Source organism: Schistocerca gregaria, chromosome 2, assembly GCF_023897955.1.
Source record: "Schistocerca gregaria isolate iqSchGreg1 chromosome 2, iqSchGreg1.2, whole genome shotgun sequence".
Taxonomy (NCBI): domain Eukaryota; kingdom Metazoa; phylum Arthropoda; class Insecta; order Orthoptera; family Acrididae; genus Schistocerca; species Schistocerca gregaria.
The window spans coordinates 225135351-225162532 of NC_064921.1; the positions used below are offsets into that span (position 1 = coordinate 225135351).

Sequence of the window (27182 nt, forward strand, 5' to 3'; positions counted from 1 at the left end):
TTCGAACAAAATGTATTGATTGCTGTGATTATATGGATTTGAGAAACTCTTTTGGTGGTACATTCTGTGCTATATTTGTGCGGCTGCGTCTGGCGAACGTCTTCTGGTTGCAGAACTCATGCCTGTGTACTGTGGCAACGTGGATGCGACAACTACATCAACTGCAAGTACTCTAATAGAACAAACGAGGAGGATCTAATCAAGTGTCAGGATGGCCGAGCGGTCTAAGGCGCCAGACTCAAGGAACAACCTTGGCTGCAGTAGCAGCTAGAGCCTTCTGGTCCTCGAATGAGGGCGTGGGTTCGAATCCCACTCCTGACACAGATTTTGTCGCTTCTCTGGAGCACCATGCATATCATTGAGATCCTTTGTAATGTGCAACAGCACGATACTGGCCGTGTTCTTCTAAGTGAAATCAAAAATTTGCATTAAACACAAGCGCACCTACGGCACCAAACTGTTTCTTCGGTAGTGTGAGCTACAAACAGAGAGTGTTAGTCGTAAATGCGGCGTTCCCCTCGTGAGGTTACTTCCGCGCCACAGCCACAAACACGTCAAAAGGGACACTTGTCGTATGAAAACGACTCTTGTCTAGAGATGACAGTGTGAGGAAACAGTGCAGGCTGACCAGTACATCATCTGTACAATAATAGTCGCTGATGAAATACAGAGAACTCGAAATAAATTCAAATACTCAAAGTATTACTTTATGGAGATTGCAACGTGATCAAAACTTGAGATATTACTCGACACATAGACCTCTGCATTCTGTCTAATCTCTGATGTCTGTAACAGACGACTTAGTTTCGAACAAAATGTATTGATTGCTGTGATTATATGGATTTGAGAAACTCTTTTGGTGGTACATTCTGTGCTATATTTGTGCGGCTGCGTCTGGCGAACGTCTTCTGGTTGCAGAACTCATGCCTGTGTACTGTGGCAACGTGGATGCGACAACTACATCAACTGCAAGTACTCTAATAGAACAAACGAGGAGGATCTAATCAAGTGTCAGGATGGCCGAGCGGTCTAAGGCGCCAGACTCAAGGAACAACCTTGGCTGCAGTAGCAGCTAGAGCCTTCTGGTCCTCGAATGAGGGCGTGGGTTCGAATCCCACTCCTGACACAGATTTTGTCGCTTCTCTGGAGCACCATGCATATCATTGAGATCCTTTGTAATGTGCAACAGCACGATACTGGCCGTGTTCTTCTAAGTGAAATCAAAAATTTGCATTAAACACAAGCGCACCTACGGCACCAAACTGTTTCTTCGGTAGTGTGAGCTACAAACAGAGAGTGTTAGTCGTAAATGCGGCGTTCCCCTCGTGAGGTTACTTCCGCGCCACAGCCACAAACACGTCAAAAGGGACACTTGTCGTATGAAAACGACTCTTGTCTAGAGATGACAGTGTGAGGAAACAGTGCAGGCTGACCAGTACATCATCTGTACAATAATAGTCGCTGATGAAATACAGAGAACTCGAAATAAATTCAAATACTCAAAGTATTACTTTATGGAGATTGCAACGTGATCAAAACTTGAGATATTACTCGACACATAGACCTCTGCATTCTGTCTAATCTCTGATGTCTGTAACAGACGACTTAGTTTCGAACAAAATGTATTGATTGCTGTGATTATATGGATTTGAGAAACTCTTTTGGTGGTACATTCTGTGCTATATTTGTGCGGCTGCGTCTGGCGAACGTCTTCTGGTTGCAGAACTCATGCCTGTGTACTGTGGCAACGTGGATGCGACAACTACATCAACTGCAAGTACTCTAATAGAACAAACGAGGAGGATCTAATCAAGTGTCAGGATGGCCGAGCGGTCTAAGGCGCCAGACTCAAGGAACAACCTTGGCTGCAGTAGCAGCTAGAGCCTTCTGGTCCTCGAATGAGGGCGTGGGTTCGAATCCCACTCCTGACACAGATTTTGTCGCTTCTCTGGAGCACCATGCATATCATTGAGATCCTTTGTAATGTGCAACAGCACGATACTGGCCGTGTTCTTCTAAGTGAAATCAAAAATTTGCATTAAACACAAGCGCACCTACGGCACCAAACAGTTTCTTCGGTAGTGTGAGCTACAAACAGAGAGTGTTAGTCGTAAATGCGGCGTTCCCCTCGTGAGGTTACTTCCGCGCCACAGCCACAAACACGTCAAAAGGGACACTTGTCGTATGAAAACGACTCTTGTCTAGAGATGACAGTGTGAGGAAACAGTGCAGGCTGACCAGTACATCATCTGTACAATAATAGTCGCTGATGAAATACAGAGAACTCGAAATAAATTCAAATACTCAAAGTATTACTTTATGGAGATTGCAACGTGATCAAAACTTGAGATATTACTCGACACATAGACCTCTGCATTCTGTCTAATCTCTGATGTCTGTAACAGACGACTTAGTTTCGAACAAAATGTATTGATTGCTGTGATTATATGGATTTGAGAAACTCTTTTGGTGGTACATTCTGTGCTATATTTGTGCGGCTGCGTCTGGCGAACGTCTTCTGGTTGCAGAACTCATGCCTGTGTACTGTGGCAACGTGGATGCGACAACTACATCAACTGCAAGTACTCTAATAGAACAAACGAGGAGGATCTAATCAAGTGTCAGGATGGCCGAGCGGTCTAAGGCGCCAGACTCAAGGAACAACCTTGGCTGCAGTAGCAGCTAGAGCCTTCTGGTCCTCGAATGAGGGCGTGGGTTCGAATCCCACTCCTGACACAGATTTTGTCGCTTCTCTGGAGCACCATGCATATCATTGAGATCCTTTGTAATGTGCAACAGCACGATACTGGCCGTGTTCTTCTAAGTGAAATCAAAAATTTGCATTAAACACAAGCGCACCTACGGCACCAAACTGTTTCTTCGGTAGTGTGAGCTACAAACAGAGAGTGTTAGTCGTAAATGCGGCGTTCCCCTCGTGAGGTTACTTCCGCGCCACAGCCACAAACACGTCAAAAGGGACACTTGTCGTATGAAAACGACTCTTGTCTAGAGATGACAGTGTGAGGAAACAGTGCAGGCTGACCAGTACATCATCTGTACAATAATAGTCGCTGATGAAATACAGAGAACTCGAAATAAATTCAAATACTCAAAGTATTACTTTATGGAGATTGCAACGTGATCAAAACTTGAGATATTACTCGACACATAGACCTCTGCATTCTGTCTAATCTCTGATGTCTGTAACAGACGACTTAGTTTCGAACAAAATGTATTGATTGCTGTGATTATATGGATTTGAGAAACTCTTTTGGTGGTACATTCTGTGCTATATTTGTGCGGCTGCGTCTGGCGAACGTCTTCTGGTTGCAGAACTCATGCCTGTGTACTGTGGCAACGTGGATGCGACAACTACATCAACTGCAAGTACTCTAATAGAACAAACGAGGAGGATCTAATCAAGTGTCAGGATGGCCGAGCGGTCTAAGGCGCCAGACTCAAGGAACAACCTTGGCTGCAGTAGCAGCTAGAGCCTTCTGGTCCTCGAATGAGGGCGTGGGTTCGAATCCCACTCCTGACACAGATTTTGTCGCTTCTCTGGAGCACCATGCATATCATTGAGATCCTTTGTAATGTGCAACAGCACGATACTGGCCGTGTTCTTCTAAGTGAAATCAAAAATTTGCATTAAACACAAGCGCACCTACGGCACCAAACTGTTTCTTCGGTAGTGTGAGCTACAAACAGAGAGTGTTAGTCGTAAATGCGGCGTTCCCCTCGTGAGGTTACTTCCGCGCCACAGCCACAAACACGTCAAAAGGGACACTTGTCGTATGAAAACGACTCTTGTCTAGAGATGACAGTGTGAGGAAACAGTGCAGGCTGACCAGTACATCATCTGTACAATAATAGTCGCTGATGAAATACAGAGAACTCGAAATAAATTCAAATACTCAAAGTATTACTTTATGGAGATTGCAACGTGATCAAAACTTGAGATATTACTCGACACATAGACCTCTGCATTCTGTCTAATCTCTGATGTCTGTAACAGACGACTTAGTTTCGAACAAAATGTATTGATTGCTGTGATTATATGGATTTGAGAAACTCTTTTGGTGGTACATTCTGTGCTATATTTGTGCGGCTGCGTCTGGCGAACGTCTTCTGGTTGCAGAACTCATGCCTGTGTACTGTGGCAACGTGGATGCGACAACTACATCAACTGCAAGTACTCTAATAGAACAAACGAGGAGGATCTAATCAAGTGTCAGGATGGCCGAGCGGTCTAAGGCGCCAGACTCAAGGAACAACCTTGGCTGCAGTAGCAGCTAGAGCCTTCTGGTCCTCGAATGAGGGCGTGGGTTCGAATCCCACTGCTGACACAGATTTTGTCGCTTCTCTGGAGCACCATGCATATCATTGAGATCCTTTGTAATGTGCAACAGCACGATACTGGCCGTGTTCTTCTAAGTGAAATCAAAAATTTGCATTAAACACAAGCGCACCTACGGCACCAAACTGCTTCTTCGGTAATGTGAGCTACAAACAGAGAGTGTTAGTCGTAAATGCGGCGTTCCCCTCGTGAGGTTACTTCCGCGCCACAGCCACAAACACGTCAAAAGGGACACTTGTCGTATGAAAACGACTCTTGTCTAGAGATGACAGTGTGAGGAAACAGTGCAGGCTGACCAGTACATCATCTGTACAATAATAGTCGCTGATGAAATACAGAGAACTCGAAATAAATTCAAATACTCAAAGTATTACTTTATGGAGATTGCAACGTGATCAAAACTTGAGATATTACTCGACACATAGACCTCTGCATTCTGTCTAATCTCTGATGTCTGTAACAGACGACTTAGTTTCGAACAAAATGTATTGATTGCTGTGATTATATGGATTTGAGAAACTCTTTTGGTGGTACATTCTGTGCTATATTTGTGCGGCTGCGTCTGGCGAACGTCTTCTGGTTGCAGAACTCATGCCTGTGTACTGTGGCAACGTGGATGCGACAACTACATCAACTGCAAGTACTCTAATAGAACAAACGAGGAGGATCTAATCAAGTGTCAGGATGGCCGAGCGGTCTAAGGCGCCAGACTCAAGGAACAACCTTGGCTGCAGTAGCAGCTAGAGCCTTCTGGTCCTCGAATGAGGGCGTGGGTTCGAATCCCACTCCTGACACAGATTTTGTCGCTTCTCTGGAGCACCATGCATATCATTGAGATCCTTTGTAATGTGCAACAGCACGATACTGGCCGTGTTCTTCTAAGTGAAATCAAAAATTTGCATTAAACACAAGCGCACCTACGGCACCAAACTGTTTCTTCGGTAGTGTGAGCTACAAACAGAGAGTGTTAGTCGTAAATGCGGCGTTCCCCTCGTGAGGTTACTTCCGCGCCACAGCCACAAACACGTCAAAAGGGACACTTGTCGTATGAAAACGACTCTTGTCTAGAGATGACAGTGTGAGGAAACAGTGCAGGCTGACCAGTACATCATCTGTACAATAATAGTCGCTGATGAAATACAGAGAACTCGAAATAAATTCAAATACTCAAAGTATTACTTTATGGAGATTGCAACGTGATCAAAACTTGAGATATTACTCGACACATAGACCTCTGCATTCTGTCTAATCTCTGATGTCTGTAACAGACGACTTAGTTTCGAACAAAATGTATTGATTGCTGTGATTATATGGATTTGAGAAACTCTTTTGGTGGTACATTCTGTGCTATATTTGTGCGGCTGCGTCTGGCGAACGTCTTCTGGTTGCAGAACTCATGCCTGTGTACTGTGGCAACGTGGATGCGACAACTACATCAACTGCAAGTACTCTAATAGAACAAACGAGGAGGATCTAATCAAGTGTCAGGATGGCCGAGCGGTCTAAGGCGCCAGACTCAAGGAACAACCTTGGCTGCAGTAGCAGCTAGAGCCTTCTGGTCCTCGAATGAGGGCGTGGGTTCGAATCCCACTCCTGACACAGATTTTGTCGCTTCTCTGGAGCACCATGCATATCATTGAGATCCTTTGTAATGTGCAACAGCACGATACTGGCCGTGTTCTTCTAAGTGAAATCAAAAATTTGCATTAAACACAAGCGCACCTACGGCACCAAACTGTTTCTTCGGTAGTGTGAGCTACAAACAGAGAGTGTTAGTCGTAAATGCGGCGTTCCCCTCGTGAGGTTACTTCCGCGCCACAGCCACAAACACGTCAAAAGGGACACTTGTCGTATGAAAACGACTCTTGTCTAGAGATGACAGTGTGAGGAAACAGTGCAGGCTGACCAGTACATCATCTGTACAATAATAGTCGCTGATGAAATACAGAGAACTCGAAATAAATTCAAATACTCAAAGTATTACTTTATGGAGATTGCAACGTGATCAAAACTTGAGATATTACTCGACACATAGACCTCTGCATTCTGTCTAATCTCTGATGTCTGTAACAGACGACTTAGTTTCGAACAAAATGTATTGATTGCTGTGATTATATGGATTTGAGAAACTCTTTGGGTGGTACATTCTGTGCTATATTTGTGCGGCTGCGTCTGGCGAACGTCTTCTGGTTGCAGAACTCATGCCTGTGTACTGTGGCAACGTGGATGCGACAACTACATCAACTGCAAGTACTCTAATAGAACAAACGAGGAGGATCTAATCAAGTGTCAGGATGGCCGAGCGGTCTAAGGCGCCAGACTCAAGGAACAACCTTGGCTGCAGTAGCAGCTAGAGCCTTCTGGTCCTCGAATGAGGGCGTGGGTTCGAATCCCACTCCTGACACAGATTTTGTCGCTTCTCTGGAGCACCATGCATATCATTGAGATCCTTTGTAATGTGCAACAGCACGATACTGGCCGTGTTCTTCTAAGTGAAATCAAAAATTGGCATTAAACACAAGCGCACCTACGGCACCAAACTGTTTCTTCGGTAGTGTGAGCTACAAACAGAGAGTGTTAGTCGTAAATGCGGCGTTCCCCTCGTGAGGTTACTTCCGCGCCACAGCCACAAACACGTCAAAAGGGACACTTGTCGTATGAAAACGACTCTTGTCTAGAGATGACAGTGTGAGGAAACAGTGCAGGCTGACCAGTACATCATCTGTACAATAATAGTCGCTGATGAAATACAGAGAACTCGAAATAAATTCAAATACTCAAAGTATTACTTTATGGAGATTGCAACGTGATCAAAACTTGAGATATTACTCGACACATAGACCTCTGCATTCTGTCTAATCTCTGATGTCTGTAACAGACGACTTAGTTTCGAACAAAATGTATTGATTGCTGTGATTATATGGATTTGAGAAACTCTTTTGGTGGTACATTCTGTGCTATATTTGTGCGGCTGCGTCTGGCGAACGTCTTCTGGTTGCAGAACTCATGCCTGTGTACTGTGGCAACGTGGATGCGACAACTACATCAACTGCAAGTACTCTAATAGAACAAACGAGGAGGATCTAATCAAGTGTCAGGATGGCCGAGCGGTCTAAGGCGCCAGACTCAAGGAACAACCTTGGCTGCAGTAGCAGCTAGAGCCTTCTGGTCCTCGAATGAGGGCGTGGGTTCGAATCCCACTCCTGACACAGATTTTGTCGCTTCTCTGGAGCACCATGCATATCATTGAGATCCTTTGTAATGTGCAACAGCACGATACTGGCCGTGTTCTTCTAAGTGAAATCAAAAATTTGCATTAAACACAAGCGCACCTACGGCACCAAACTGTTTCTTCGGTAGTGTGAGCTACAAACAGAGAGTGTTAGTCGTAAATGCGGCGTTCCCCTCGTGAGGTTACTTCCGCGCCACAGCCACAAACACGTCAAAAGGGACACTTGTCGTATGAAAACGACTCTTGTCTAGAGATGACAGTGTGAGGAAACAGTGCAGGCTGACCAGTACATCATCTGTACAATAATAGTCGCTGATGAAATACAGAGAACTCGAAATAAATTCAAATACTCAAAGTATTACTTTATGGAGATTGCAACGTGATCAAAACTTGAGATATTACTCGACACATAGACCTCTGCATTCTGTCTAATCTCTGATGTCTGTAACAGACGACTTAGTTTCGAACAAAATGTATTGATTGCTGTGATTATATGGATTTGAGAAACTCTTTTGGTGGTACATTCTGTGCTATATTTGTGCGGCTGCGTCTGGCGAACGTCTTCTGGTTGCAGAACTCATGCCTGTGTACTGTGGCAACGTGGATGCGACAACTACATCAACTGCAAGTACTCTAATAGAACAAACGAGGAGGATCTAATCAAGTGTCAGGATGGCCGAGCGGTCTAAGGCGCCAGACTCAAGGAACAACCTTGGCTGCAGTAGCAGCTAGAGCCTTCTGGTCCTCGAATGAGGGCGTGGGTTCGAATCCCACTCCTGACACAGATTTTGTCGCTTCTCTGGAGCACCATGCATATCATTGAGATCCTTTGTAATGTGCAACAGCACGATACTGGCCGTGTTCTTCTAAGTGAAATCAAAAATTTCCATTAAACACAAGCGCACCTACGGCACCAAACTGTTTCTTCGGTAGTGTGAGCTACAAACAGAGAGTGTTAGTCGTAAATGCGGCGTTCCCCTCGTGAGGTTACTTCCGCGCCACAGCCACAAACACGTCAAAAGGGACACTTGTCGTATGAAAACGACTCTTGTCTAGAGATGACAGTGTGAGGAAACAGTGCAGGCTGACCAGTACATCATCTGTACAATAATAGTCGCTGATGAAATACAGAGAACTCGAAATAAATTCAAATAATCAAAGTATTACTTTATGGAGATTGCAACGTGATCAAAACTTGAGATATTACTCGACACATAGACCTCTGCATTCTGTCTAATCTCTGATGTCTGTAACAGACGACTTAGTTTCGAACAAAATGTATTGATTGCTGTGATTATATGGATTTGAGAAACTCTTTTGGTGGTACATTCTGTGCTATATTTGTGCGGCTGCGTCTGGCGAACGTCTTCTGGTTGCAGAACTCATGCCTGTGTACTGTGGCAACGTGGATGCGACAACTACATCAACTGCAAGTACTCTAATAGAACAAATGAGGAGGATCTAATCAAGTGTCAGGATGGCCGAGCGGTCTAAGGCGCCAGACTCAAGGAACAACCTTGGCTGCAGTAGCAGCTAGAGCCTTCTGGTCCTCGAATGAGGGCGTGGGTTCGAATCCCACTCCTGACACAGATTTTGTCGCTTCTCTGGAGCACCATGCATATCATTGAGATCCTTTGTAATGTGCAACAGCACGATACTGGCCGTGTTCTTCTAAGTGAAATCAAAAATTTGCATTAAACACAAGCGCACCTACGGCACCAAACTGTTTCTTCGGTAGTGTGAGCTACAAACAGAGAGTGTTAGTCGTAAATGCGGCGTTCCCCTCGTGAGGTTACTTCCGCGCCACAGCCACAAACACGTCAAAAGGGACACTTGTCGTATGAAAACGACTCTTGTCTAGAGATGACAGTGTGAGGAAACAGTGCAGGCTGACCAGTACATCATCTGTACAATAATAGTCGCTGATGAAATACAGAGAACTCGAAATAAATTCAAATACTCAAAGTATTACTTTATGGAGATTGCAACGTGATCAAAACTTGAGATATTACTCGACACATAGACCTCTGCATTCTGTCTAATCTCTGATGTCTGTAACAGACGACTTAGTTTCGAACAAAATGTATTGATTGCTGTGATTATATGGATTTGAGAAACTCTTTTGGTGGTACATTCTGTGCTATATTTGTGCGGCTGCGTCTGGCGAACGTCTTCTGGTTGCAGAACTCATGCCTGTGTACTGTGGCAACGTGGATGCGACAACTACATCAACTGCAAGTACTCTAATAGAACAAACGAGGAGGATCTAATCAAGTGTCAGGATGGCCGAGCGGTCTAAGGCGCCAGACTCAAGGAACAACCTTGGCTGCAGTAGCAGCTAGAGCCTTCTGGTCCTCGAATGAGGGCGTGGGTTCGAATCCCACTCCCGACACAGATTTTGTCGCTTCTCTGGAGCACCATGCATATCATTGAGATCCTTTGTAATGTGCAACAGCACGATACTGGCCGTGTTCTTCTAAGTGAAATCAAAAATTTGCATTAAACACAAGCGCACCTACGGCACCAAACTGTTTCTTCGGTAGTGTGAGCTACAAACAGAGAGTGTTAGTCGTAAATGCGGCGTTCCCCTCGTGAGGTTACTTCCGCGCCACAGCCACAAACACGTCAAAAGGGACACTTGTCGTATGAAAACGACTCTTGTCTAGAGATGACAGTGTGAGGAAACAGTGCAGGCTGACCAGTACATCATCTGTACAATAATAGTCGCTGATGAAATACAGAGAACTCGAAATAAATTCAAATACTCATAGTATTACTTTATGGAGATTGCAACGTGATCAAAACTTGAGATATTACTCGACACATAGACCTCTGCATTCTGTCTAATCTCTGATGTCTGTAACAGACGACTTAGTTTCGAACAAAATGTATTGATTGCTGTGATTATATGGATTTGAGAAACTCTTTTGGTGGTACATTCTGTGCTATATTTGTGCGGCTGCGTCTGGCGAACGTCTTCTGGTTGCAGAACTCATGCCTGTGTACTGTGGCAACGTGGATGCGACAACTACATCAACTGCAAGTACTCTAATAGAACAAACGAGGAGGATCTAATCAAGTGTCAGGATGGCCGAGCGGTCTAAGGCGCCAGACTCAAGGAACAACCTTGGCTGCAGTAGCAGCTAGAGCCTTCTGGTCCTCGAATGAGGGCGTGGGTTCGAATCCCACTCCTGACACAGATTTTGTCGCTTCTCTGGAGCACCATGCATATCATTGAGATCCTTTGTAATGTGCAACAGCACGATACTGGCCGTGTTCTTCTAAGTGAAATCAAAAATTTGCATTAAACACAAGCGCACCTACGGCACCAAACTGTTTCTTCGGTAGTGTGAGCTACAAACAGAGAGTGTTAGTCGTAAATGCGGCGTTCCCCTCGTGAGGTTACTTCCGCGCCACAGCCACAAACACGTCAAAAGGGACACTTGTCGTATGAAAACGACTCTTGTCTAGAGATGACAGTGTGAGGAAACAGTGCAGGCTGACCAGTACATCATCTGTACAATAATAGTCGCTGATGAAATACAGAGAACTCGAAATAAATTCAAATACTCAAAGTATTACTTTATGGAGATTGCAACGTGATCAAAACTTGAGATATTACTCGACACATAGACCTCTGCATTCTGTCTAATCTCTGATGTCTGTAACAGACGACTTAGTTTCGAACAAAATGTATTGATTGCTGTGATTATATGGATTTGAGAAACTCTTTTGGTGGTACATTCTGTGCTATATTTGTGCGGCTGCGTCTGGCGAACGTCTTCTGGTTGTAGAACTCATGCCGGTGTACTGTGGCAACGTGGATGCGACAACTACATCAACTGCAAGTACTCTAATAGAACAAACGAGGAGGATCTAATCAAGTGTCAGGATGGCCGAGCGGTCTAAGGCGCCAGACTCAAGGAACAACCTTGGCTGCAGTAGCAGCTAGAGCCTTCTGGTCCTCGAATGAGGGCGTGGGTTCGAATCCCACTCCTGACACAGATTTTGTCGCTTCTCTGGAGCACCATGCATATCATTGAGATCCTTTGTAATGTGCAACAGCACGATACTGGCCGTGTTCTTCTAAGTGAAATCAAAAATTTGCATTAAACACAAGCGCACCTACGGCACCAAACTGTTTCTTCGGTAGTGTGGGCTACAAACAGAGAGTGTTAGTCGTAAATGCGGCGTTCCCCTCGTGAGGTTACTTCCGCGCCACAGCCACAAACACGTCAAAAGGGACACTTGTCGTATGAAAACGACTCTTGTCTAGAGATGACAGTGTGAGGAAACAGTGCAGGCTGACCAGTACATCATCTGTACAATAATAGTCGCTGATGAAATACAGAGAACTCGAAATAAATTCAAATACTCAAAGTATTACTTTATGGAGATTGCAACGTGATCAAAACTTGAGATATTACTCGACACATAGACCTCTGCATTCTGTCTAATCTCTGATGTCTGTAACAGACGACTTAGTTTCGAACAAAATGTATTGATTGCTGTGATTATATGGATTTGAGAAACTCTTTTGGTGGTACATTCTGTGCTATATTTGTGCGGCTGCGTCTGGCGAACGTCTTCTGGTTGCAGAACTCATGCCTGTGTACTGTGGCAACGTGGATGCGACAACTACATCAACTGCAAGTACTCTAATAGAACAAACGAGGAGGATCTAATCAAGTGTCAGGATGGCCGAGCGGTCTAAGGCGCCAGACTCAAGGAACAACCTTGGCTGCAGTAGCAGCTAGAGCCTTCTGGTCCTCGAATGAGGGCGTGGGTTCGAATCCCACTCCTGACACAGATTTTGTCGCTTCTCTGGAGCACCATGCATATCATTGAGATCCTTTGTAATGTGCAACAGCACGATACTGGCCGTGTTCTTCTAAGTGAAATCAAAAATTTGCATTAAACACAAGCGCACCTACGGCACCAAACTGTTTCTTCGGTAGTGTGAGCTACAAACAGAGAGTGTTAGTCGTAAATGCGGCGTTCCCCTCGTGAGGTTACTTCCGCGCCACAGCCACAAACACGTCAAAAGGGACACTTGTCGTATGAAAACGACTCTTGTCTAGAGATGACAGTGTGAGGAAACAGTGCAGGCTGACCAGTACATCATCTGTACAATAATAGTCGCTGATGAAATACAGAGAACTCGAAATAAATTCAGATACTCAAAGTATTACTTTATGGAGATTGCAACGTGATCAAAACTTGAGATATTACTCGACACATAGACCTCTGCATTCTGTCTAATCTCTGATGTCTGTAACAGACGACTTAGTTTCGAACAAAATGTATTGATTGCTGTGATTATATGGATTTGAGAAACTCTTTTGGTGGTACATTCTGTGCTATATTTGTGCGGCTGCGTCTGGCGAACGTCTTCTGGTTGCAGAACTCATGCCTGTGTACTGTGGCAACGTGGATGCGACAACTACATCAACTGCAAGTACTCTAATAGAACAAACGAGGAGGATCTAATCAAGTGTCAGGATGGCCGAGCGGTCTAAGGCGCCAGACTCAAGGAACAACCTTGGCTGCAGTAGCAGCTAGAGCCTTCTGGTCCTCGAATGAGGGCGTGGGTTCGAATCCCACTCCTGACACAGATTTTGTCGCTTCTCTGGAGCACCATGCATATCATTGAGATCCTTTGTAATGTGCAACAGCACGATACTGGCCGTGTTCTTCTAAGTGAAATCAAAAATTTGCATTAAACACAAGCGCACCTACGGCACCAAACTGTTTCTTCGGTAGTGTGAGCTACAAACAGAGAGTGTTAGTCGTAAATGCGGCGTTCCCCTCGTGAGGTTACTTCCGCGCCACAGCCACAAACACGTCAAAAGGGACACTTGTCGTATGAAAACGACTCTTGTCTAGAGATGACAGTGTGAGGAAACAGTGCAGGCTGACCAGTACATCATCTGTACAATAATAGTCGCTGATGAAATACAGAGAACTCGAAATAAATTCAAATACTGAAAGTATTACTTTATGGAGATTGCAACGTGATCAAAACTTGAGATATTACTCGACACATAGACCTCTGCATTCTGTCTAATCTCTGATGTCTGTAACAGACGACTTAGTTTCGAACAAAATGTATTGATTGCTGTGATTATATGGATTTGAGAAACTCTTTTGGTGGTACATTCTGTGCTATATTTGTGCGGCTGCGTCTGGCGAACGTCTTCTGGTTGCAGAACTCATGCCTGTGTACTGTGGCAACGTGGATGCGACAACTACATCAACTGCAAGTACTCTAATAGAACAAACGAGGAGGATCTAATCAAGTGTCAGGATGGCCGAGCGGTCTAAGGCGCCAGACTCAAGGAACAACCTTGGCTGCAGTAGCAGCTAGAGCCTTCTGGTCCTCGAATGAGGGCGTGGGTTCGAATCCCACTCCTGACACAGATTTTGTCGCTTCTCTGGAGCACCATGCATATCATTGAGATCCTTTGTAATGTGCAACAGCACGATACTGGCCGTGTTCTTCTAAGTGAAATCAAAAATTTGCATTAAACACAAGCGCACCTACGGCACCAAACTGTTTCTTCGGTAGTGTGAGCTACAAACAGAGAGTGTTAGTCGTAAATGCGGCGTTCCCCTCGTGAGGTTACTTCCGCGCCACAGCCACAAACACGTCAAAAGGGACACTTGTCGTATGAAAACGACTCTTGTCTAGAGATGACAGTGTGAGGAAACAGTGCAGGCTGACCAGTACATCATCTGTACAATAATAGTCGCTGATGAAATACAGAGAACTCGAAATAAATTCAAATACTCAAAGTATTACTTTATGGAGATTGCAACGTGATCAAAACTTGAGATATTACTCGACACATAGACCTCTGCATTCTGTCTAATCTCTGATGTCTGTAACAGACGACTTAGTTTCGAACAAAATGTATTGATTGCTGTGATTATATGGATTTGAGAAACTCTTTTGGTGGTACATTCTGTGCTATATTTGTGCGGCTGCGTCTGGCGAACGTCTTCTGGTTGCAGAACTCATGCCTGTGTACTGTGGCAACGTGGATGCGACAACTACATCAACTGCAAGTACTCTAATAGAACAAACGAGGAGGATCTAATCAAGTGTCAGGATGGCCGAGCGGTCTAAGGCGCCAGACTCAAGGAACAACCTTGGCTGCAGTAGCAGCTAGAGCCTTCTGGTCCTCGAATGAGGGCGTGGGTTCGAATCCCACTCCTGACACAGATTTTGTCGCTTCTCTGGAGCACCATGCATATCATTGAGATCCTTTGTAATGTGCAACAGCACGATACTGGCCGTGTTCTTCTAAGTGAAATCAAAAATTTGCATTAAACACAAGCGCACCTACGGCACCAAACTGTTTCTTCGGTAGTGTGAGCTACAAACAGAGAGTGTTAGTCGTAAATGCGGCGTTCCCCTCGTGAGGTTACTTCCGCGCCACAGCCACAAACACGTCAAAAGGGACACTTGTCGTATGAAAACGACTCTTGTCTAGAGATGACAGTGTGAGGAAACAGTGCAGGCTGACCAGTACATCATCTGTACAATAATAGTCGCTGATGAAATACAGAGAACTCGAAATAAATTCAAATACTCAAAGTATTACTTTATGGAGATTGCAACGTGATCAAAACTTGAGATATTACTCGACACATAGACCTCTGCATTCTGTCTAATCTCTGATGTCTGTAACAGACGACTTAGTTTCGAACAAAATGTATTGATTGCTGTGATTATATGGATTTGAGAAACTCTTTTGGTGGTACATTCTGTGCTATATTTGTGCGGCTGCGTCTGGCGAACGTCTTCTGGTTGCAGAACTCATGCCTGTGTACTGTGGCAACGTGGATGCGACAACTACATCAACTGCAAGTACTCTAATAGAACAAACGAGGAGGATCTAATCAAGTGTCAGGATGGCCGAGCGGTCTAAGGCGCCAGACTCAAGGAACAACCTTGGCTGCAGTAGCAGCTAGAGCCTTCTGGTCCTCGAATGAGGGCGTGGGTTCGAATCCCACTCCTGACACAGATTTTGTCGCTTCTCTGGAGCACCATGCATATCATTGAGATCCTTTGTAATGTGCAACAGCACGATACTGGCCGTGTTCTTCTAAGTGAAATCAAAAATTTGCATTAAACACAAGCGCACCTACGGCACCAAACTGTTTCTTCGGTAGTGTGAGCTACAAACAGAGAGTGTTAGTCGTAAATGCGGCGTTCCCCTCGTGAGGTTACTTCCGCGCCACAGCCACAAACACGTCAAAAGGGACACTTGTCGTATGAAAACGACTCTTGTCTAGAGATGACAGTGTGAGGAAACAGTGCAGGCTGACCAGTACATCATCTGTACAATAATAGTCGCTGATGAAATACAGAGAACTCGAAATAAATTCAAATACTCAAAGTATTACTTTATGGAGATTGCAACGTGATCAAAACTTGAGATATTACTCGACACATAGACCTCTGCATTCTGTCTAATCTCTGATGTCTGTAACAGACGACTTAGTTTCGAACAAAATGTATTGATTGCTGTGATTATATGGATTTGAGAAACTCTTTTGGTGGTACATTCTGTGCTATATTTGTGCGGCTGCGTCTGGCGAACGTCTTCTGGTTGCAGAACTCATGCCTGTGTACTGTGGCAACGTGGATGCGACAACTACATCAACTGCAAGTACTCTAATAGAACAAACGAGGAGGATCTAATCAAGTGTCAGGATGGCCGAGCGATCTAAGGCGCCAGACTCAAGGAACAACCTTGGCTGCAGTAGCAGCTAGAGCCTTCTGGTCCTCGAATGAGGGCGTGGGTTCGAATCCCACTCCTGACACAGATTTTGTCGCTTCTCTGGAGCACCATGCATATCATTGAGATCCTTTGTAATGTGCAACAGCACGATACTGGCCGTGTTCTTCTAAGTGAAATCAAAAATTTGCATTAAACACAAGCGCACCTACGGCACCAAACTGTTTCTTCGGTAGTGTGAGCTACAAACAGAGAGTGTTAGTCGTAAATGCGGCGTTCCCCTCGTGAGGTTACTTCCGCGCCACAGCCACAAACACGTCAAAAGGGACACTTGTCGTATGAAAACGACTCTTGTCTAGAGATGACAGTGTGAGGAAACAGTGCAGGCTGACCAGTACATCATCTGTACAATAATAGTCGCTGATGAAATACAGAGAACTCGAAATAAATTCAAATACTCAAAGTATTACTTTATGGAGATTGCAACGTGATCAAAACTTGAGATATTACTCGACACATAGACCTCTGCATTCTGTCTAATCTCTGATGTCTGTAACAGACGACTTAGTTTCGAACAAAATGTATTGATTGCTGTGATTATATGGATTTGAGAAACTCTTTTGGTGGTACATTCTGTGCTATATTTGTGCGGCTGCGTCTGGCGAACGTCTTCTGGTTGCAGAACTCATGCCTGTGTACTGTGGCAACGTGGATGCGACAACTACATCAACTGCAAGTACTCTAATAGAACAAACGAGGAGGATCTAATCAAGTGTCAGGATGGCCGAGCGGTCTAAGGCGCCAGACTCAAGGAACAACCTTGGCTGCAGTAGCAGCTAGAGCCTTCTGGTCCTCGAATGAGGGCGTGGGTTCGAATCCCACTCCTGACACAGATTTTGTCGCTTCTCTGGAGCACCATGCATATCATTGAGATCCTTTGTAATGTGCAACAGCACGATACTGGCCGTGTTCTTCTAAGTGAAATCAAAAATTTGCATTAAACACAAGCGCACCTACGGCACCAAACTGTTTCTTCGGTAGTGTGAGCTACAAACAGAGAGTGTTAGTCGTAAATGCGGCGTTCCCCTCGTGAGGTTACTTCCGCGCCACAGCCACAAACACGTCAAAAGGGACACTTGTCGTATGAAAACGACTCTTGTCTAGAGATGACAGTGTGAAGAAACAGTGCAGGCTGACCAGTACATCATCTGTACAATAATAGTCGCTGATGAAATACAGAGAACTCGAAATAAATTCAAATACTCAAAGTATTACTTTATGGAGATTGCAACGTGATCAAAACTTGAGATATTACTCGACACATAGACCTCTGCATTCTGTCTAATCTCTGATGTCTGTAACAGACGACTTAGTTTCGAACAAAATGTATTGATTGCTGTGATTATATGGATTTGAGAAACTCTTTTGGTGGTACATTCTGTGCTATATTTGTGCGGCTGCGTCTGGCGAACGTCTTCTGGTTGCAGAACTCATGCCTGTGTACTGTGGCAACGTGGATGCGACAACTACATCAACTGCAAGTACTCTAATAGAACAAACGAGGAGGATCTAATCAAGTGTCAGGATGGCCGAGCGGTCTAAGGCGCCAGACTCAAGGAACAACCTTGGCTGCAGTAGCAGCTAGAGCCTTCTGGTCCTCGAATGAGGGCGTGGGTTCGAATCCCACTCCTGACACAGGTTTTGTCGCTTCTCTGGAGCACCATGCATATCATTGAGATCCTTTGTAATGTGCAACAGCACGATACTGGCCGTGTTCTTCTAAGTGAAATCAAAAATTTGCATTAAACACAAGCGCACCTACGGCACCAAACTGTTTCTTCGGTAGTGTGAGCTACAAACAGAGAGTGTTAGTCGTAAATGCGGCGTTCCCCTCGTGAGGTTACTTCCGCGCCACAGCCACAAACACGTCAAAAGGGACACTTGTCGTATGAAAACGACTCTTGTCTAGAGATGACAGTGTGAGGAAACAGTGCAGGCTGACCAGTACATCATCTGTACAATAATAGTCGCTGATGAAATACAGAGAACTCGAAATAAATTCAAATACTGAAAGTATTACTTTATGGAGATTGCAACGTGATCAAAACTTGAGATATTACTCGACACATAGACCTCTGCATTCTGTCTAATCTCTGATGTCTGTAACAGACGACTTAGTTTCGAACAAAATGTATTGATTGCTGTGATTATATGGATTTGAGAAACTCTTTTGGTGGTACATTCTGTGCTATATTTGTGCGGCTGCGTCTGGCGAACGTCTTCTGGTTGCAGAACTCATGCCTGTGTACTGTGGCAACGTGGATGCGACAACTACATCAACTGCAAGTACTCTAATAGAACAAACGAGGAGGATCTAATCAAGTGTCAGGATGGCCGAGCGGTCTAAGGCGCCAGACTCAAGGAACAACCTTGGCTGCAGTAGCAGCTAGAGCCTTCTGGTCCTCGAATGAGGGCGTGGGTTCGAATCCCACTCCTGACACAGATTTTGTCGCTTCTCTGGAGCACCATGCATATCATTGAGATCCTTTGTAATGTGCAACAGCACGATACTGGCCGTGTTCTTCTAAGTGAAATCAAAAATTGGCATTAAACACAAGCGCACCTACGGCACCAAACTGTTTCTTCGGTAGTGTGAGCTACAAACAGAGAGTGTTAGTCGTAAATGCGGCGTTCCCCTCGTGAGGTTACTTCCGCGCCACAGCCACAAACACGTCAAAAGGGACACTTGTCGTATGAAAACGACTCTTGTCTAGAGATGACAGTGTGAGGAAACAGTGCAGGCTGACCAGTACATCATCTGTACAATAATAGTCGCTGATGAAATACAGAGAACTCGAAATAAATTCAAATACTCAAAGTATTACTTTATGGAGATTGCAACGTGATCAAAACTTGAGATATTACTCGACACATAGACCTCTGCATTCTGTCTAATCTCTGATGTCTGTAACAGACGACTTAGTTTCGAACAAAATGTATTGATTGCTGTGATTATATGGATTTGAGAAACTCTTTTGGTGGTACATTCTGTGCTATATTTGTGCGGCTGCGTCTGGCGAACGTCTTCTGGTTGCAGAACTCATGCCTGTGTACTGTGGCAACGTGGATGCGACAACTACATCAACTGCAAGTACTCTAATAGAACAAACGAGGAGGATCTAATCAAGTGTCAGGATGGCCGAGCGGTCTAAGGCGCCAGACTCAAGGAACAACCTTGGCTGCAGTAGCAGCTAGAGCCTTCTGGTCCTCGAATGAGGGCGTGGGTTCGAATCCCACTCCTGACACAGATTTTGTCGCTTCTCTGGAGCACCATGCATATCATTGAGATCCTTTGTAATGTGCAACAGCACGATACTGGCCGTGTTCTTCTAAGTGAAATCAAAAATTTGCATTAAACACAAGCGCACCTACGGCACCAAACTGTTTCTTCGGTAGTGTGAGCTACAAACAGAGAGTGTTAGTCGTAAATGCGGCGTTCCCCTCGTGAGGTTACTTCCGCGCCACAGCCACAAACACGTCAAAAGGGACACTTGTCGTATGAAAACGACTCTTGTCTAGAGATGACAGTGTGAAGAAACAGTGCAGGCTGACCAGTACATCATCTGTACAATAATAGTCGCTGATGAAATACAGAGAACTCGAAATAAATTCAAATACTCAAAGTATTACTTTATGGAGATTGCAACGTGATCAAAACTTGAGATATTACTCGACACATAGACCTCTGCATTCTGTCTAATCTCTGATGTCTGTAACAGACGACTTAGTTTCGAACAAAATGTATTGATTGCTGTGATTATATGGATTTGAGAAACTCTTTTGGTGGTACATTCTGTGCTATATTTGTGCGGCTGCGTCTGGCGAACGTCTTCTGGTTGCAGAACTCATGCCTGTGTACTGTGGCAACGTGGATGCGACAACTACATCAACTGCAAGTACTCTAATAGAACAAACGAGGAGGATCTAATCAAGTGTCAGGATGGCCGAGCGGTCTAAGGCGCCAGACTCAAGGAACAACCTTGGCTGCAGTAGCAGCTAGAGCCTTCTGGTCCTCGAATGAGGGCGTGGGTTCGAATCCCACTCCTGACACAGGTTTTGTCGCTTCTCTGGAGCACCATGCATATCATTGAGATCCTTTGTAATGTGCAACAGCACGATACTGGCCGTGTTCTTCTAAGTGAAATCAAAAATTTGCATTAAACACAAGCGCACCTACGGCACCAAACTGTTTCTTCGGTAGTGTGAGCTACAAACAGAGAGTGTTAGTCGTAAATGCGGCGTTCCCCTCGTGAGGTTACTTCCGCGCCACAGCCACAAACACGTCAAAAGGGACACTTGTCGTATGAAAACGACTCTTGTCTAGAGATGACAGTGTGAGGAAACAGTGCAGGCTGACCAGTACATCATCTGTACAATAATAGTCGCTGATGAAATACAGAGAACTCGAAATAAATTCAAATACTCAAAGTATTACTTTATGGAGATTGCAACGTGATCAAAACTTGAGATATTACTCGACACATAGACCTCTGCATTCTGTCTAATCTCTGATGTCTGTAACAGACGACTTAGTTTCGAACAAAATGTATTGATTGCTGTGATTATATGGATTTGAGAAACTCTTTTGGTGGTACATTCTGTGCTATATTTGTGCGGCTGCGTCTGGCGAACGTCTTCTGGTTGCAGAACTCATGCCTGTGTACTGTGGCAACGTGGATGCGACAACTACATCAACTGCAAGTACTCTAATAGAACAAACGAGGAGGATCTAATCAAGTGTCAGGATGGCCGAGCGGTCTAAGGCGCCAGACTCAAGGAACAACCTTGGCTGCAGTAGCAGCTAGAGCCTTCTGGTCCTCGAATGAGGGCGTGGGTTCGAATCCCACTCCTGACACAGATTTTGTCGCTTCTCTGGAGCACCATGCATATCATTGAGATCCTTTGTAATGTGCAACAGCACGATACTGGCCGTGTTCTTCTAAGTGAAATCAAAAATTTGCATTAAACACAAGCGCACCTACGGCACCAAACTGTTTCTTCGGTAGTGTGAGCTACAAACAGAGAGTGTTAGTCGTAAATGCGGCGTTCCCCTCGTGAGGTTACTTCCGCGCCACAGCCACAAACACGTCAAAAGGGACACTTGTCGTATGAAAACGACTCTTGTCTAGAGATGACAGTGTGAGGAAACAGTGCAGGCTGACCAGTACATCATCTGTACAATAATAGTCGCTGATGAAATACAGAGAACTCGAAATAAATTCAAATACTCAAAGTATTACTTTATGGAGATTGCAACGTGATCAAAACTTGAGATATTACTCGACACATAGACCTCTGCATTCTGTCTAATCTCTGATGTCTGTAACAGACGACTTAGTTTCGAACAAAATGTATTGATTGCTGTGATTATATGGATTTGAGAAACTCTTTTGGTGGTACATTCTGTGCTATATTTGTGCGGCTGCGTCTGGCGAACGTCTTCTGGTTGTAGAACTCATGCCTGTGTACTGTGGCAACGTGGATGCGACAACTACATCAACTGCAAGTACTCTAATAGAACAAACGAGGAGGATCTAATCAAGTGTCAGGATGGCCGAGCGGTCTAAGGCGCCAGACTCAAGGAACAACCTTGGCTGCAGTAGCAGCTAGAGCCTTCTGGTCCTCGAATGAGGGCGTGGGTTCGAATCCCACTCCTGACACAGATTTTGTCGCTTCTCTGGAGCACCATGCATATCATTGAGATCCTTTGTAATGTGCAACAGCACGATACTGGCCGTGTTCTTCTAAGTGAAATCAAAAATTTGCATTAAACACAAGCGCACCTACGGCACCAAACTGTTTCTTCGGTAGTGTGGGCTACAAACAGAGAGTGTTAGTCGTAAATGCGGCGTTCCCCTCGTGAGGTTACTTCCGCGCCACAGCCACAAACACGTCAAAAGGGACACTTGTCGTATGAAAACGACTCTTGTCTAGAGATGACAGTGTGAGGAAACAGTGCAGGCTGACCAGTACATCATCTGTACAATAATAGTCGCTGATGAAATACAGAGAACTCGAAATAAATTCAAATACTCATAGTATTACTTTATGGAGATTGCAACGTGATCAAAACTTGAGATATTACTCGACACATAGACCTCTGCATTCTGTCTAATCTCTGATGTCTGTAACAGACGACTTAGTTTCGAACAAAATGTATTGATTGCTGTGATTATATGGATTTGAGAAACTCTTTTGGTGGTACATTCTGTGCTATATTTGTGCGGCTGCGTCTGGCGAACGTCTTCTGGTTGCAGAACTCATGCCTGTGTACTGTGGCAACGTGGATGCGACAACTACATCAACTGCAAGTACTCTAATAGAACAAACGAGGAGGATCTAATCAAGTGTCAGGATGGCCGAGCGGTCTAAGGCGCCAGACTCAAGGAACAACCTTGGCTGCAGTAGCAGCTAGAGCCTTCTGGTCCTCGAATGAGGGCGTGGGTTCGAATCCCACTCCTGACACAGATTTTGTCGCTTCTCTGGAGCACCATGCATATCATTGAGATCCTTTGTAATGTGCAACAGCACGATACTGGCCGTGTTCTTCTAAGTGAAATCAAAAATTTGCATTAAACACAAGCGCACCTACGGCACCAAACTGTTTCTTCGGTAGTGTGAGCTACAAACAGAGAGTGTTAGTCGTAAATGCGGCGTTCCCCTCGTGAGGTTACTTCCGCGCCACAGCCACAAACACGTCAAAAGGGACACTTGTCGTATGAAAACGACTCTTGTCTAGAGATGACAGTGTGAGGAAACAGTGCAGGCTGACCAGTACATCATCTGTACAATAATAGTCGCTGATGAAATACAGAGAACTCGAAATAAATTCAAATACTCAAAGTATTACTTTATGGAGATTGCAACGTGATCAAAACTTGAGATATTACTCGACACATAGACCTCTGCATTCTGTCTAATCTCTGATGTCTGTAACAGACGACTTAGTTTCGAACAAAATGTATTGATTGCTGTGATTATATGGATTTGAGAAACTCTTTTGGTGGTACATTCTGTGCTATATTTGTGCGGCTGCGTCTGGCGAACGTCTTCTGGTTGCAGAACTCATGCCTGTGTACTGTGGCAACGTGGATGCGACAACTACATCAACTGCAAGTACTCTAATAGAACAAACGAGGAGGATCTAATCAAGTGTCAGGATGGCCGAGCGGTCTAAGGCGCCAGACTCAAGGAACAACCTTGGCTGCAGTAGCAGCTAGAGCCTTCTGGTCCTCGAATGAGGGCGTGGGTTCGAATCCCACTCCTGACACAGATTTTGTCGCTTCTCTGGAGCACCATGCATATCATTGAGATCCTTTGTAATGTGCAACAGCACGATACTGGCCGTGTTCTTCTAAGTGAAATCAAAAATTTGCATTAAACACAAGCGCACCTACGGCACCAAACTGTTTCTTCGGTAGTGTGAGCTACAAACAGAGAGTGTTAGTCGTAAATGCGGCGTTCCCCTCGTGAGGTTACTTCCGCGCCACAGCCACAAACACGTCAAAAGGGACACTTGTCGTATGAAAACGACTCTTGTCTAGAGATGACAGTGTGAGGAAACAGTGCAGGCTGACCAGTACATCATCTGTACAATAATAGTCGCTGATGAAATACAGAGAACTCGAAATAAATTCAGATACTCAAAGTATTACTTTATGGAGATTGCAACGTGATCAAAACTTGAGATATTACTCGACACATAGACCTCTGCATTCTGTCTAATCTCTGATGTCTGTAACAGACGACTTAGTTTCGAACAAAATGTATTGATTGCTGTGATTATATGGATTTGAGAAACTCTTTTGGTGGTACATTCTGTGCTATATTTGTGCGGCTGCGTCTGGCGAACGTCTTCTGGTTGCAGAACTCATGCCTGTGTACTGTGGCAACGTGGATGCGACAACTACATCAACTGCAAGTACTCTAATAGAACAAACGAGGAGGATCTAATCAAGTGTCAGGATGGCCGAGCGGTCTAAGGCGCCAGACTCAAGGAACAACCTTGGCTGCAGTAGCAGCTAGAGCCTTCTGGTCCTCGAATGAGGGCGTGGGTTCGAATCCCACTCCTGACACAGATTTTGTCGCTTCTCTGGAGCACCATGCATATCATTGAGATCCTTTGTAATGTGCAACAGCACGATACTGGCCGTGTTCTTCTAAGTGAAATCAAAAATTTGCATTAAACACAAGCGCACCTACGGCACCAAACTGTTTCTTCGGTAGTGTGAGCTACAAACAGAGAGTGTTAGTCGTAAATGCGGCGTTCCCCTCGTGAGGTTACTTCCGCGCCACAGCCACAAACACGTCAAAAGGGACACTTGTCGTATGAAAACGACTCTTGTCTAGAGATGACAGTGTGAGGAAACAGTGCAGGCTGACCAGTACATCATCTGTACAATAATAGTCGCTGATGAAATACAGAGAACTCGAAATAAATTCAAATACTCAAAGTATTACTTTATGGAGATTGCAACGTGATCAAAACTTGAGATATTACTCGACACATAGACCTCTGCATTCTGTCTAATCTCTGATGTCTGTAACAGACGACTTAGTTTCGAACAAAATGTATTGATTGCTGTGATTATATGGATTTGAGAAACTCTTTTGGTGGTACATTCTGTGCTATATTTGTGCGGCTGCGTCTGGCGAACGTCTTCTGGTTGCAGAACTCATGCCTGTGTACTGTGGCAACGTGGATGCGACAACTACATCAACTGCAAGTACTCTAATAGAACAAACGAGGAGGATCTAATCAAGTGTCAGGATGGCCGAGCGGTCTAAGGCGCCAGACTCAAGGAACAACCTTGGCTGCAGTAGCAGCTAGAGCCTTCTGGTCCTCGAATGAGGGCGTGGGTTCGAATCCCACTCCTGACACAGATTTTGTCGCTTCTCTGGAGCACCATGCATATCATTGAGATCCTTTGTAATGTGCAACAGCACGATACTGGCCGTGTTCTTCTAAGTGAAATCAAAAATTTGCATTAAACACAAGCGCACCTACGGCACCAAACTGTTTCTTCGGTAGTGTGAGCTACAAACAGAGAGTGTTAGTCGTAAATGCGGCGTTCCCCTCGTGAGGTTACTTCCGCGCCACAGCCACAAACACGTCAAAAGGGACACTTGTCGTATGAAAACGACTCTTGTCTAGAGATGACAGTGTGAGGAAACAGTGCAGGCTGACCAGTACATCATCTGTACAATAATAGTCGCTGATGAAATACAGAGAACTCGAAATAAATTCAAATACTCAAAGTATTACTTTATGGAGATTGCAACGTGATCAAAACTTGAGATATTACTCGACACATAGACCTCTGCATTCTGTCTAATCTCTGATGTCTGTAACAGACGACTTAGTTTCGAACAAAATGTATTGATTGCTGTGATTATATGGATTTGAGAAACTCTTTTGGTGGTACATTCTGTGCTATATTTGTGCGGCTGCGTCTGGCGAACGTCTTCTGGTTGCAGAACTCATGCCTGTGTACTGTGGCAACGTGGATGCGACAACTACATCAACTGCAAGTACTCTAATAGAACAAACGAGAAGGATCTAATCAAGTGTCAGGATGGCCGAGCGGTCTAAGGCGCCAGACTCAAGGAACAACCTTGGCTGCAGTAGCAGCTAGAGCCTTCTGGTCCTCGAATGAGGGCGTGGGTTCGAATCCCACTCCTGACACAGATTTTGTCGCTTCTCTGGAGCACCATGCATATCATTGAGATCCTTTGTAATGTGCAACAGCACGATACTGGCCGTGTTCTTCTAAGTGAAATCAAAAATTTGCATTAAACACAAGCGCACCTACGGCACCAAACTGTTTCTTCGGTAGTGTGAGCTACAAACAGAGAGTGTTAGTCGTAAATGCGGCGTTCCCCTCGTGAGGTTACTTCCGCGCCACAGCCACAAACACGTCAAAAGGGACACTTGTCGTATGAAAACGACTCTTGTCTAGAGATGACAGTGTGAGGAAACAGTGCAGGCTGACCAGTACATCATCTGTACAATAATAGTCGCTGATGAAATACAGAGAACTCGAAATAAATTCAGATACTCAAAGTATTACTTTATGGAGATTGCAACGTGATCAAAACTTGAGATATTACTCGACACATAGACCTCTGCATTCTGTCTAATCTCTGATGTCTGTAACAGACGACTTAGTTTCGAACAAAATGTATTGATTGCTGTGATTATATGGATTTGAGAAACTCTTTTGGTGGTACATTCTGTGCTATATTTGTGCGGCTGCGTCTGGCGAACGTCTTCTGGTTGCAGAACTCATGCCTGTGTACTGTGGCAACGTGGATGCGACAACTACATCAACTGCAAGTACTCTAATAGAACAAACGAGGAGGATCTAATCAAGTGTCAGGATGGCCGAGCGGTCTAAGGCGCCAGACTCAAGGAACAACCTTGGCTGCAGTAGCAGCTAGAGCCTTCTGGTCCTCGAATGAGGGCGTGGGTTCGAATCCCACTCCTGACACAGATTTTGTCGCTTCTCTGGAGCACCATGCATATCATTGAGATCCTTTGTAATGTGCAACAGCACGATACTGGCCGTGTTCTTCTAAGTGAAATCAAAAATTTGCATTAAACACAAGCGCACCTACGGCACCAAACTGTTTCTTCGGTAGTGTGAGCTACAAACAGAGAGTGTTAGTCGTAAATGCGGCGTTCCCCTCGTGAGGTTACTTCCGCGCCACAGCCACAAACACGTCAAAAGGGACACTTGTCGTATGAAAACGACTCTTGTCTAGAGATGACAGTGTGAGGAAACAG

At 44.8% G+C, this 27182-nt stretch overlaps 34 non-coding genes across 34 annotated transcripts; all 34 read left to right on the forward strand.

Moving 5' to 3' along the window:
• Window positions 1-205: 205 nt before the first annotated feature.
• Trnal-caa (transfer RNA leucine (anticodon CAA)) lies at window positions 206-321 on the forward strand. Its single transcript has 2 exons — window positions 206-243; window positions 276-321. It is a non-coding gene; the product is annotated as a tRNA-Leu (tRNA).
• Window positions 322-1010: 689 nt separating this feature from the next.
• Trnal-caa (transfer RNA leucine (anticodon CAA)) lies at window positions 1011-1126 on the forward strand. Its single transcript has 2 exons — window positions 1011-1048; window positions 1081-1126. It is a non-coding gene; the product is annotated as a tRNA-Leu (tRNA).
• A 689-nt stretch (window positions 1127-1815) lies between these two features.
• Window positions 1816-1931, forward strand: Trnal-caa (transfer RNA leucine (anticodon CAA)). The gene is made up of 2 exons: window positions 1816-1853; window positions 1886-1931. It is a non-coding gene; the product is annotated as a tRNA-Leu (tRNA).
• A 689-nt stretch (window positions 1932-2620) lies between these two features.
• Window positions 2621-2736, forward strand: Trnal-caa (transfer RNA leucine (anticodon CAA)). Its single transcript has 2 exons — window positions 2621-2658; window positions 2691-2736. It is a non-coding gene; the product is annotated as a tRNA-Leu (tRNA).
• Window positions 2737-3425: 689 nt separating this feature from the next.
• Window positions 3426-3541, forward strand: Trnal-caa (transfer RNA leucine (anticodon CAA)). The gene is made up of 2 exons: window positions 3426-3463; window positions 3496-3541. It is a non-coding gene; the product is annotated as a tRNA-Leu (tRNA).
• Window positions 3542-4230: 689 nt separating this feature from the next.
• Window positions 4231-4346, forward strand: Trnal-caa (transfer RNA leucine (anticodon CAA)). Its single transcript has 2 exons — window positions 4231-4268; window positions 4301-4346. It is a non-coding gene; the product is annotated as a tRNA-Leu (tRNA).
• Window positions 4347-5035: 689 nt separating this feature from the next.
• On the forward strand, window positions 5036-5151 carry Trnal-caa (transfer RNA leucine (anticodon CAA)). Its single transcript has 2 exons — window positions 5036-5073; window positions 5106-5151. It is a non-coding gene; the product is annotated as a tRNA-Leu (tRNA).
• Window positions 5152-5840: 689 nt separating this feature from the next.
• Trnal-caa (transfer RNA leucine (anticodon CAA)) lies at window positions 5841-5956 on the forward strand. The gene is made up of 2 exons: window positions 5841-5878; window positions 5911-5956. It is a non-coding gene; the product is annotated as a tRNA-Leu (tRNA).
• Window positions 5957-6645: 689 nt separating this feature from the next.
• On the forward strand, window positions 6646-6761 carry Trnal-caa (transfer RNA leucine (anticodon CAA)). Its single transcript has 2 exons — window positions 6646-6683; window positions 6716-6761. It is a non-coding gene; the product is annotated as a tRNA-Leu (tRNA).
• Window positions 6762-7450: 689 nt separating this feature from the next.
• Window positions 7451-7566, forward strand: Trnal-caa (transfer RNA leucine (anticodon CAA)). The gene is made up of 2 exons: window positions 7451-7488; window positions 7521-7566. It is a non-coding gene; the product is annotated as a tRNA-Leu (tRNA).
• Window positions 7567-8255: 689 nt separating this feature from the next.
• On the forward strand, window positions 8256-8371 carry Trnal-caa (transfer RNA leucine (anticodon CAA)). Its single transcript has 2 exons — window positions 8256-8293; window positions 8326-8371. It is a non-coding gene; the product is annotated as a tRNA-Leu (tRNA).
• A 689-nt stretch (window positions 8372-9060) lies between these two features.
• On the forward strand, window positions 9061-9176 carry Trnal-caa (transfer RNA leucine (anticodon CAA)). Its single transcript has 2 exons — window positions 9061-9098; window positions 9131-9176. It is a non-coding gene; the product is annotated as a tRNA-Leu (tRNA).
• A 689-nt stretch (window positions 9177-9865) lies between these two features.
• Window positions 9866-9981, forward strand: Trnal-caa (transfer RNA leucine (anticodon CAA)). Its single transcript has 2 exons — window positions 9866-9903; window positions 9936-9981. It is a non-coding gene; the product is annotated as a tRNA-Leu (tRNA).
• Window positions 9982-10670: 689 nt separating this feature from the next.
• Trnal-caa (transfer RNA leucine (anticodon CAA)) lies at window positions 10671-10786 on the forward strand. Its single transcript has 2 exons — window positions 10671-10708; window positions 10741-10786. It is a non-coding gene; the product is annotated as a tRNA-Leu (tRNA).
• Window positions 10787-11475: 689 nt separating this feature from the next.
• Trnal-caa (transfer RNA leucine (anticodon CAA)) lies at window positions 11476-11591 on the forward strand. Its single transcript has 2 exons — window positions 11476-11513; window positions 11546-11591. It is a non-coding gene; the product is annotated as a tRNA-Leu (tRNA).
• Window positions 11592-12280: 689 nt separating this feature from the next.
• On the forward strand, window positions 12281-12396 carry Trnal-caa (transfer RNA leucine (anticodon CAA)). The gene is made up of 2 exons: window positions 12281-12318; window positions 12351-12396. It is a non-coding gene; the product is annotated as a tRNA-Leu (tRNA).
• Window positions 12397-13085: 689 nt separating this feature from the next.
• Window positions 13086-13201, forward strand: Trnal-caa (transfer RNA leucine (anticodon CAA)). The gene is made up of 2 exons: window positions 13086-13123; window positions 13156-13201. It is a non-coding gene; the product is annotated as a tRNA-Leu (tRNA).
• Window positions 13202-13890: 689 nt separating this feature from the next.
• On the forward strand, window positions 13891-14006 carry Trnal-caa (transfer RNA leucine (anticodon CAA)). The gene is made up of 2 exons: window positions 13891-13928; window positions 13961-14006. It is a non-coding gene; the product is annotated as a tRNA-Leu (tRNA).
• Window positions 14007-14695: 689 nt separating this feature from the next.
• Window positions 14696-14811, forward strand: Trnal-caa (transfer RNA leucine (anticodon CAA)). The gene is made up of 2 exons: window positions 14696-14733; window positions 14766-14811. It is a non-coding gene; the product is annotated as a tRNA-Leu (tRNA).
• Window positions 14812-15500: 689 nt separating this feature from the next.
• On the forward strand, window positions 15501-15616 carry Trnal-caa (transfer RNA leucine (anticodon CAA)). The gene is made up of 2 exons: window positions 15501-15538; window positions 15571-15616. It is a non-coding gene; the product is annotated as a tRNA-Leu (tRNA).
• A 689-nt stretch (window positions 15617-16305) lies between these two features.
• On the forward strand, window positions 16306-16421 carry Trnal-caa (transfer RNA leucine (anticodon CAA)). The gene is made up of 2 exons: window positions 16306-16343; window positions 16376-16421. It is a non-coding gene; the product is annotated as a tRNA-Leu (tRNA).
• A 689-nt stretch (window positions 16422-17110) lies between these two features.
• Trnal-caa (transfer RNA leucine (anticodon CAA)) lies at window positions 17111-17226 on the forward strand. The gene is made up of 2 exons: window positions 17111-17148; window positions 17181-17226. It is a non-coding gene; the product is annotated as a tRNA-Leu (tRNA).
• A 689-nt stretch (window positions 17227-17915) lies between these two features.
• On the forward strand, window positions 17916-18031 carry Trnal-caa (transfer RNA leucine (anticodon CAA)). Its single transcript has 2 exons — window positions 17916-17953; window positions 17986-18031. It is a non-coding gene; the product is annotated as a tRNA-Leu (tRNA).
• A 689-nt stretch (window positions 18032-18720) lies between these two features.
• Trnal-caa (transfer RNA leucine (anticodon CAA)) lies at window positions 18721-18836 on the forward strand. The gene is made up of 2 exons: window positions 18721-18758; window positions 18791-18836. It is a non-coding gene; the product is annotated as a tRNA-Leu (tRNA).
• Window positions 18837-19525: 689 nt separating this feature from the next.
• Trnal-caa (transfer RNA leucine (anticodon CAA)) lies at window positions 19526-19641 on the forward strand. The gene is made up of 2 exons: window positions 19526-19563; window positions 19596-19641. It is a non-coding gene; the product is annotated as a tRNA-Leu (tRNA).
• A 689-nt stretch (window positions 19642-20330) lies between these two features.
• Trnal-caa (transfer RNA leucine (anticodon CAA)) lies at window positions 20331-20446 on the forward strand. Its single transcript has 2 exons — window positions 20331-20368; window positions 20401-20446. It is a non-coding gene; the product is annotated as a tRNA-Leu (tRNA).
• Window positions 20447-21135: 689 nt separating this feature from the next.
• On the forward strand, window positions 21136-21251 carry Trnal-caa (transfer RNA leucine (anticodon CAA)). The gene is made up of 2 exons: window positions 21136-21173; window positions 21206-21251. It is a non-coding gene; the product is annotated as a tRNA-Leu (tRNA).
• A 689-nt stretch (window positions 21252-21940) lies between these two features.
• Window positions 21941-22056, forward strand: Trnal-caa (transfer RNA leucine (anticodon CAA)). Its single transcript has 2 exons — window positions 21941-21978; window positions 22011-22056. It is a non-coding gene; the product is annotated as a tRNA-Leu (tRNA).
• A 689-nt stretch (window positions 22057-22745) lies between these two features.
• Trnal-caa (transfer RNA leucine (anticodon CAA)) lies at window positions 22746-22861 on the forward strand. The gene is made up of 2 exons: window positions 22746-22783; window positions 22816-22861. It is a non-coding gene; the product is annotated as a tRNA-Leu (tRNA).
• Window positions 22862-23550: 689 nt separating this feature from the next.
• On the forward strand, window positions 23551-23666 carry Trnal-caa (transfer RNA leucine (anticodon CAA)). Its single transcript has 2 exons — window positions 23551-23588; window positions 23621-23666. It is a non-coding gene; the product is annotated as a tRNA-Leu (tRNA).
• Window positions 23667-24355: 689 nt separating this feature from the next.
• Trnal-caa (transfer RNA leucine (anticodon CAA)) lies at window positions 24356-24471 on the forward strand. Its single transcript has 2 exons — window positions 24356-24393; window positions 24426-24471. It is a non-coding gene; the product is annotated as a tRNA-Leu (tRNA).
• A 689-nt stretch (window positions 24472-25160) lies between these two features.
• On the forward strand, window positions 25161-25276 carry Trnal-caa (transfer RNA leucine (anticodon CAA)). The gene is made up of 2 exons: window positions 25161-25198; window positions 25231-25276. It is a non-coding gene; the product is annotated as a tRNA-Leu (tRNA).
• A 689-nt stretch (window positions 25277-25965) lies between these two features.
• Trnal-caa (transfer RNA leucine (anticodon CAA)) lies at window positions 25966-26081 on the forward strand. Its single transcript has 2 exons — window positions 25966-26003; window positions 26036-26081. It is a non-coding gene; the product is annotated as a tRNA-Leu (tRNA).
• Window positions 26082-26770: 689 nt separating this feature from the next.
• Trnal-caa (transfer RNA leucine (anticodon CAA)) lies at window positions 26771-26886 on the forward strand. The gene is made up of 2 exons: window positions 26771-26808; window positions 26841-26886. It is a non-coding gene; the product is annotated as a tRNA-Leu (tRNA).
• Window positions 26887-27182: the final 296 nt, after the last annotated feature.